Consider the following 9,429-nt stretch of genomic DNA (forward strand, 5'->3'; position numbering starts at 1 on the left):
CTAGCCTTGAGCTGAAGAGCTGAGGGACAGCACCCAGGCCCAGAGTTCAGGCCCCACGACCGGACCCAAAAAAAAAAATATTTTTGTGAACTTGGGTGTGCCAACATTTGGTGCATATGTTAACGATCATTGATTTCTCTTCTAATTTTGCATTACAATTTATTTTTTTATGAAACACAAGTGTGGCTATTCCTGCTTGCTCTTGGGACACTTGGTTAGAGAAAATCATTTTCCATCTTTTCACCCTAAGCCTATATTTGTCTTTGTTAGTGCAAGGTTTTCTTACAGACAATATATGGCGGGTCTTATTTTTTTTAAATCCAACTTGCTGTCTCTTCTGATTAGAAGTTATAATCTTTAACATTCAGTGCCAATATTGAAAAGTATGTCATATTTCCTGTCATTTTGTTATTTTTATGGTTTACTCTTTTCTTATTTGTCCTTTGCTACTTTACTCGGGTAGTAGGGTTTATTCTTTCCTGGTCTCATTTGTCTTCCTATTCTATTTTAATATGTCTTTTTAAAAAACTATTTCTTTAAGCATTTTCTATACTGCTGATTTGTAGTCATGAGTTAGTTATGGTTTTAATTTCTACCTCAATAATGAAAGATAATTTTGCTAAATATAATAATCTAAGTTGGCAATTATTATCTTTCAGGGCTTGAATTAGATACTTTTATTCACAGCTTGCATTTTGAGTTGGTATTCAGAAATGTGCTGTAACTCTAATGGGCTTGGTGTTCTATGTTTGTTTGTTTGGTGCCGGTACTGGGGGCTCAAACTTAGGGCAACCATCTCTCATTTGATTTTTTTTATTTAAGACTGGCATTGTACCAATTGAGCCACACCTCCAGGTTTTGCCTTTTGGTGATTAACTGGAGATAAAGAGTCTCATGGACTTTCCTTTCCCACACTGGCTTTGAATGGCAATTCTCAGATCTCAGCCTGTTATGTAGCCAGGATTACAGGAATGGGCCACTAGCACACAGCATTTTAGACGTGGCCTGTCACTTCTTGCAGCTTTCAATATTTTTCTTTGTCTTGTAAATTTAGTGTTTTAACTATAGTACATCTGAAGGTACTCAAGATGACCCCATTGGTTTTCTATTCTGCTAGTGTTCACACTGCCATTACAGTTCCCTACAGTTTAAACTTCTCTGTGGGGACCTGTAAGATCTTCTCCCTCTCCTCAACTAACTTTTGTGACTGTCACAGACCCAGATTCTATAGCAACATGTCCTAAATATCCTTGAGGTATGATTGTGCCTTGTGCTCCCCACCCCCAGAGTAACTGCACTTCCAACAATAGGCACTCTCCCAGTATGACATCTTACTGTAGTCCTCTGAAGTATGGAAAACCACAGAATCAATTTCTTCACCAACGTTACCTTCCCACACCAGAATAGTCACTGTCTCACAAATCCTTTTCCTGGAGTTAAGGCTTGTGGGATGTCTGGGCTGATCCTGCTGCTAGAGTTCATAGTCTATTGCCAGGGCTCACTCATTTACCCTGTAATGGAGTCTTTAGCTTCCTCTCCTCCTCCAAGACAGTCAAGGATGAGCTGGAAACTCACTGCTTTTCATCTGTAGGCTTGGTTTTTCTGTTGTTCCTTCTTTGCCACTGTCTCTATCATGGTTCCTGATTCTCCCTTTCTCTTTCTCTCTTCAGAATCCAGTCTCATTTGTTTTTACCATAATCTTCTTACGGAGTCAAAATAATAGATGTTCCTAATCTGCCATCATCCCTGCTTCAGTAAAATTTGACATAATAACTTTTTCTGTTTTATGAAAACAATTTGTTAGTCAGCTTTCTATTCTTGTACCAAAATACCTGAGGAAATAAAAAAATTTTTTTGTCAGTTGTGGGGCTTGAACTCTGGGCTTGGGTGCTGTCCCTGTGCTCTTCAGCTCAAGGTGAGCGCTCTACTGCTTGAGCCACAGTGCCATTCCAGTTTTCTAGTGGTTTATTGGAGATAAGAGTCTCACGGACTTTCCTGCCTGGGCTGGCTTTGAACCGTGATCCTCAGATCTCAGCCTCCTGAGTAGCTAGGATTACAGGCGTGAGCCAGCTGTGCCCGGCTGGAAGTCAATTTTAATTTAATTTTATTTTTTTCAGGTAAGGGGTAGGTTTATTCATCGTTCCAGCTGGCACCAGGCTATCTTGGTCCTCCAGGCAGTGGGGAAAGGCCTGGGAAAGAGAACTGGGAGAGCTGGGAAAGAGAAGGCTGGAAAAGAGAGAGAGCTGGGAAAGAGGGAGAAAAGAGCTAGAAAAGAGAGCTGGAAAAGGTGTGAAAGAGAGAGCTAGGAAAGAGAAGGGACCTAGGAAAGAAAAGAGAAGGAAAGAGCTGAGAAAGAGCTAGAAAAGAGCAGAGAGAGGGCATCTGGGCCTGGGCTAGGCCCTATCTAGGGTATGGGCAGAGAAAGGTGTGGCCACATCAAATTCAGATGTGACCTCAGCGGATGCAGATGTGACCTCTTCCAGGTGTGCCAGTTGCCTAGGTAACGCAGGTCCTGGGTGGAGACTTTGCTGCGAGGAGGGTGGAGTCTGCTAGCCATCCAGGAGCAGACCTTACATTCCAGCCTTTTAATAATCATGAAATTGGGCACGGATTCTCTCTGGCTACTTCCTGCTGACAAGTGGCGTCCACGATAGGGGTAAAAGGCTGGAATTTGGTCCCCTCCCAGAGAAGGCAGCAAGAAGCAGCTGTCCCTTGGTGGCGTGAGTCATTAGATGAAGTCTGGAGAAGTCTCATGAGCATTGAGGGGCTGGAAAAAAAATACTAGAAAGCAAATAAATGGCAAGAGGAAGGACTTGGGGCTGAAAATGTTGGTAGAAATGTTCCTAGCGGGGCTGGGAAGGTGGCTCAGTGGTAGAGTGCTTGCCTTGCATGCATGAGGCCCTGGGTTTGATTCCTCAGCACCACATAAGCAAAAAGAAAAAAGGCCGGAAGTGGTGCTGTGGCTCAGGCAGTAGAGCGCTAGCCTTGAGCTGAAGAGCTGAGGGACAGCGCCCAGGCCCAGAGTTCAGGCCCCACGACTGGACCAAAAAAAAAAAAAATATATATATATAGCAAACTAGAAGAAAGGAACTGAAAGGCTCCAACCAGAAAGAAATTATAAGAAAAGCCAGGCATGGTGGTACACACCAGTAATCCCAACACTTGGGAAGTTGAAGCAAGAGATCACATGTGGGAAGAAGGTCAGTCTGAGTTATATAGTGTGTTCCAGACAAGCCTGAGCTACATAGCAGTATCCTGCCTTGAAAAAAAAAGTGTCCTGATGAGTGCATGCTGTATGTACATGTTGAAATTTTATCACACTTTTAATATATAAATAATTGTTACATGTGAATCATTTTTTTTGTTGGTCATAGGGCTTGAATTCAGGGCCTGGACACTATCCCTGAGCTTTTCTGCTCAAGGCTAGCACTCTACCACTGAACCATAGCTCCACTTCTGATTTTTTAGTGGCTAACTGGAGATGAAAGTTTCATAAATTTTCCTCCTTGGACTGGCTTCGAGTTATGATCCTCAGTCTCAGCCTCCTAAGTAGCTAGGATTACAGGTATGAGCCACCAACATCCAGCAATGAATCAAAAATTTAAAAGAACAGGCCCTGGGAAGGTGGCTCCATGGTAGAGTGCTTGCCTTGCATGCATGAGGCCCTCGGTTCGATTCCTCAGCACCACATAAGCAGAAAAAGCCGGAAGTGGGGCTGAGGCTCAAATGGAAGAATGCTGGTCTACAGCTGAAGAGCTAGGGGACAGAGCCAAGGCTCAGAGTTCAGGCCCCACAACCAACAAAAAAAATTTTTTTAAGAACAAAAGCCAAAGTGTTTCCTTGATACTTCTACTGCCACCACTATTTTTTTCAGACAACTATCACCTTGAGTTTAAACACAGCATTGAACACCTTTCAGGTCTATATTCTGCCAGCCCATCATTTGTTAAGCAAGTGAAATCTGAGAATTCATGACTACCCTACATCACAGCTCACTTTCTGTTGCAGGGCTTCTTACCAGTAGAAACCTACCTGATCTGCCTTTCTGAAGTATACTCAAGTCTGGACATACATGAGAATTAATACTCTATGTAGCAACCCCTGACCAATGGTATATGGCAACTGTGAGTGGGGGGTGGGGGAGGGAAAGATTACCTTCAATCCCTAGGGGAAAATTCAGAGTCACATTCCATACAATAGTTTGGCACTCCTCTCCATAATAGCTCAGCTGGAAAAAACTTCTAATGACTTTCCTCCTCTCCCTCTGTCCCTCTGTCCCCTCTGTCCCTCTGTCCCTCTCTCTCTCTCTCCCTCCCATTCTCCCTCTCTCTCTCCCTCCTCCCTCCCCACCTCTCCCTCTCTCTCCCTCCTCTCTCTCTCTCTCTCTCTCTCTCTCTCCCTCCCTCCTCTGTCTGTATATCTCTCTCTCCTGTATAGCCCAAGATTTCCTCCAACTCATGATACTTCTGCCCCAACCTCCCAAGGACTGGAATTATAGGTATAGACCACCATGCCTGGTTTTAAATTACCCTTACAAGACCATGCATGCTGAAGTTTTTACAAGTGAAATTGTCCTAATGTCTGCAATTTAAAAACAAACTAGGAGCAAAGAGCAAATCAGTGGACTGATGTATTGATAGATCATTAAGATGTAATAAAGGAGAGTGAAAAGTGAACCATGGAATTTAGGCACTATGTACAATGAGAATTCCTTGTCTTTTCATGTTACCCTATTATTCTTTCAATTTTACATACTTTTGAATATTTCTATAGTAAAATGTTGGAATCAAATTATGGTTAGAATGGAATTAATGAAACTGAAAAATTGTACATGTAAATCTATCAGTATAAAATCATTGGAAGTTGTTGGAAAATGATCTTTTTGCTGTAAAATTAGAATTGTGACACATATCAAGTTTGTATCATTTCATGGATTAAAAAAGCAAGTATCTTGGGGTTCATTTTGCAAGATATTTGCTTTTTTTATTTCATGAAATGGACACAAGAATTTGTTGTTGTTGTTTTTCATGTATTATGTGAATTTTTTGTTTCCTTTGTATGTTCTTCCCCCTGTGATATATCCCCTGTTGTCACTGTATTTGATTTTGGCACCCTGCATCTTATATATACACGTATCTAATTTGGTGAGGAGAAGGGGAATAACAAAATGCTGAAACAAGGACACAGGATGACCCATTGCAACCATGATACTTACAAGAAATGAATTTTACAACTTTGGGGGCAGGGAGGAGTGAGGGAGGTAGAGGAAGGAAGGGATAGTAGGAGAAAAACAAAAGAGGGGGTAACAAAGCTCAACAAAAAAATGCATTCATTAACTTACTCATCTATCTGTAGCCCCTCTGTACAGCATCTTTACAATAAAATAAAATTTTAAGAAAGCAAATATCACAGTATGCCTGTGGCTCACGCCTGTAATCTTAGCTATTCAGGAGGCTAAGATCTGAGAATAGTGGTTCAAAGCCAGCCTGGGCAGGAAAGTCCATGAGACTCTCATCTCCAATTAACCACCAGAAAACTGGAAGTGGTGCTGTGGCTCAAGTGGCAGAGCACTGGCCTTGAGCTGAAGAGCTCAGGGATAGGCCCCAGGCCCTGAGTTCAAGCCCCATGACCACCACCACCAACAACAACAACAAAGGCAAATATCAAATATGGATATGCATAATTATAAACGTTCCTGGATATATTTGTAATTGAAAAAGTATGATCCTATTCGATTTGTTCATTAGAGGTACATGAAGTTTTTGTGGAATACCGCTGTGAAAATATGTTAGGTGCCAGCAGCTCACACTTGTAGTCCTACCTACTCAGGAGGCTGAGATCTGAGGGTGACAGTTCAAAGACAGCCCAGGCAGGAAGTCTGTGAGACTCGTATCTCCAATTAACTAATAAGAAGCCAGAAGTGGGGCCGTGGTTCAAGTTATAAAGTGATAACTTTGAGCAAAAAGGCTCAAAGATAGCATTCAGATCCTGATTTTAGGTCCTAGGTGTCCCTCCCCTCCCCCCCCCTCTCACACACACATACCCTGATATCTATCTTCTACCCTGTTGTTAAACAAGGATCAGGTGTATGCAGACTAGAAGGGCACCCAGGTAATCTGAACACCAACTACACTCACAATTGCTTTATGCTTTATAACCCGACCTCCTAGCCTAGTGAAGTGCAGTTTTGAGCCAGAAGTGTTAAGAAAGTTCTTGTATGACATGGTTACGTAAATGGTAGACAGATTAGGGAGACGATTAGTTTGGAGATTGATGTGGAAATTGAAGTTATAAAGCCTAAGGGAAATGGACAAGGACTAGGGAATGGGGTAAAGAGAGGGCAAGGCCAGAGCAGGAATGAAGGGAAAGACATGAAAGCAAACTGAGAAGAGGTTAGGGAAGGGTTTGTCATTAATTCTTTGAGACTGAAGAGAGGCTATGTTTACATCAGGAAGGGTGGAATGTTTGCACAAAGAAATGTGAGACTTTTGGAAAGGCAAAGATGTGTGGAGTTCCTAGGACTAGAGGGTTGCTTGTGTGTTAGAGAAAGTTAAACTAGTATTAAATGGTGAGAGTATTTTGTGGATTCAATGGCCATAGAAATCATGGACTAGGCTAGACCTGGCCCCAAGAAGACAAAGAAATGTCTTTCCCAAGAATTTCCCAAGCAATGTTAAGTAATAGATGGAACAGTAGGCAATCTTTTTCATGGAAAAAAGAATGCCTTACTATGAGAAATTGTTACTAATTGAATGCCTTCTAATAAGTTGGTATATATAATTTAAAGAAATGGAGGCAAGACAGGATCATGGTAAACTTTTAAACAGGAATTCAGAGACAAACATTGCATTAAGGCATAGTCTAATTAAAGGCAGAAAAGCACTGTTTTGGTGTTAAGCCTTACATAGCTACAATATTTAGTAAAAAGACAAAAAGTATAGATTTTACCTTATTCACACTAGCCAATCAGATTGTGAACCTGAGCTCAGCCAATCTGAGCATAGGGGCAGAGCCCACTGTATTAGGGATAACTAAGAGCCAGCCTGTTTGCTCTATGTGCTTGCTTGCCAAATTTTTGGCTGATGGCCCAGCCCTTCTGCAGAAGTAAACTTTGCCTTGCTGAGACAAAAGAGAGAGATTGAGAAGAAAAGAGTGTGGTGGGGAGAGCAGCTCTCTCCCTCTCACATTGTGTACATGCTCAGCTGATTACTATGCTCTAAAATTGAACAAAGGAAAGAGACTATTGGACACCCTTAGCTCACGCCTGTAATCCTAGCTACTCAGGAGGCTGAGATCTGAGCCCTGTAGTTTAAAGCCAGCCCTGGCAAGAAAGTCCATGAGACTCTTATCTTCAATTATGCACCAATAAGCTAGAAGTAGAGCTGTGGCTTCAGGGGCAGAGCACTAGCCTTGAGCAAAAAAGCTCAGAGACAGCTTTCAGGCCCTGAGTTTGAGTTCCAGTACCTGCACACACACACACACACACACACACACACACACACACACACTAAATAAAGAGAAGACTTATTCTGGAAAAATGACTACTATGGATACAAAAAGTGTTTGCTCAGAAAAAATATTTAGCTCAGGAATGGACACCTGTCCTGAAAGCAAGGTATGGCAACTTCCATTCTTTTTTTTTTTCCAGTCAGAATAGTTTATTCACAGTTAAAGAAGTTCAGTTCCAAAAACAAAGGAGGGGGTGACAATGCTTGATAGGAAATGTACTCATACCTTACTTATGTAACTGTAACCCCTATCATCCATTCTTTGTCTGGAGAAAAGTCCAGCTACCCATGACTCAAGTTGAGAGAAAAATCCAAACTATATCAGTTTAGCAGGCTAACTTGAGGTCTCTAGGCCCAATCGATAAAATAGTGTAAGAGCAACAATAGTGAGATATGCTGTATGCTAGAACAAAAAGAAGCACTTATATCTTAAGGTGATTTTGACCCAAACTCCAAACTAATTTTCTACCAGAAACACCCATGATGTCAAAGTATTCCTTGCGCCTTTCATCAGATGTAGATACATTCAGCTTTGGGGTGTGTACTATCTGTCTAACTTTCTTTTACTAGCAAACTTTCTTGGTTTCTGACACAATGTGTTCCCAAATTTGTTTTGAAGAAAAAGATCAAGAACTTGGTACCCACAGGCCAAAGATAGGCCTCCTCCCTTTTGTAGGCTGCAGTCTGGAGTATCCTCAGTAGGGTCAATTAGGTAATAAAACCAAGGTAATCTTTCAGTAAAAGCTCTTCCACTGCTTTTTGTCAGACCTTTGGTTTATCTCCCCAGAGGCAATCAGTTACTAATATGTTGTGTAACCTCTGCAGTATTCATATTCAAGTTTATGGAGATGTATGTATGTATGTATGTATATCTCCACTGTACTTATGTTTTTACCCAGGTAACAGCACACTATACAAATTGCTCTGCAGCTTGCTTCCTATATAAAATCTTCTTCCGAGTTTTTCCTCAGTTGTGGGGCTAGAACTCAGAGCCTGAGCACTGTCCCTGAGCTTTTTCATTTAAGGCTAGTGCCTTAAATGAACCACAGCACCATTTCTGGTTTTCTGGTGGTTAACTGGAGATAAGAATCTCACAGACTTTCCTGCCCAGGATGGCTTGGAACCATGATCCTCAGATCTCAACATCCTGAGTAGCTAGGAATACAGGCATGAGCCGGTGGTGCCTGGCCCAATGTTTTATTCTAATGGAATTTCCTACCTTTTGAGTCAATGTTGACTATTTTTCAGGAAACACTTTCCCTAGACTTTTCCAGTTATCTTAATCAAGTTGTGTATTACATTGTGTTAAAATATAGAACCAAGGACATTCTTCTTTTAGCTTAAATATTAATCAGATTTGGACCACTTACAAAGTTTGTAAACAATTTTGGACACTTCCCATAAGTCTTACAAGTGTGCATGTTCTCCATGTTCTCACAGAACATGACTTGTTATAAGTTGGTTTGGCAATTTTCATTTACAATGAAAAACAGACTAATTCCTATTTCAGGAGTTTGTCTCTATTCCATGCCCTTCCTTTACCTCCCTTGTTTCTTCCATATATACATCTCACCCAACCTGTAACCTATTAAATGAAGAAAATGGGCACTCAGTCTGAAATCATGTTGAAGTGTCTTGTTTTATGACAGACTGGCTGTTTTTATGGCCTGTCCCTCTCTCAACATCAAAATTTTATGGCCTGTCCCCCTCTCAACTTAGCATCAAAACTATCTTTAAAGAGTAGATAAGAAGTAGAAAGGGCTGGGTAGGTGGCTCAGTGGTAGAGCGCTTGCCTTGCATGCCTGAGGCCTTGGGTTTGATTCCTCAGCACCACATAAGAAAAAAGAAAAAAGCCGGAAGTGGCGCTGTAGCTCAAGTGGTAGAGCGCTCGCCTTGAGCTGAAGAGCTGAGGGACAGCGCC

Source organism: Dipodomys ordii, unplaced genomic scaffold (genome assembly GCF_000151885.1).
Source record: "Dipodomys ordii isolate 6190 unplaced genomic scaffold, Dord_2.0 Scaffold142, whole genome shotgun sequence".
In the NCBI taxonomy this organism is placed as follows: domain Eukaryota; kingdom Metazoa; phylum Chordata; class Mammalia; order Rodentia; family Heteromyidae; genus Dipodomys; species Dipodomys ordii.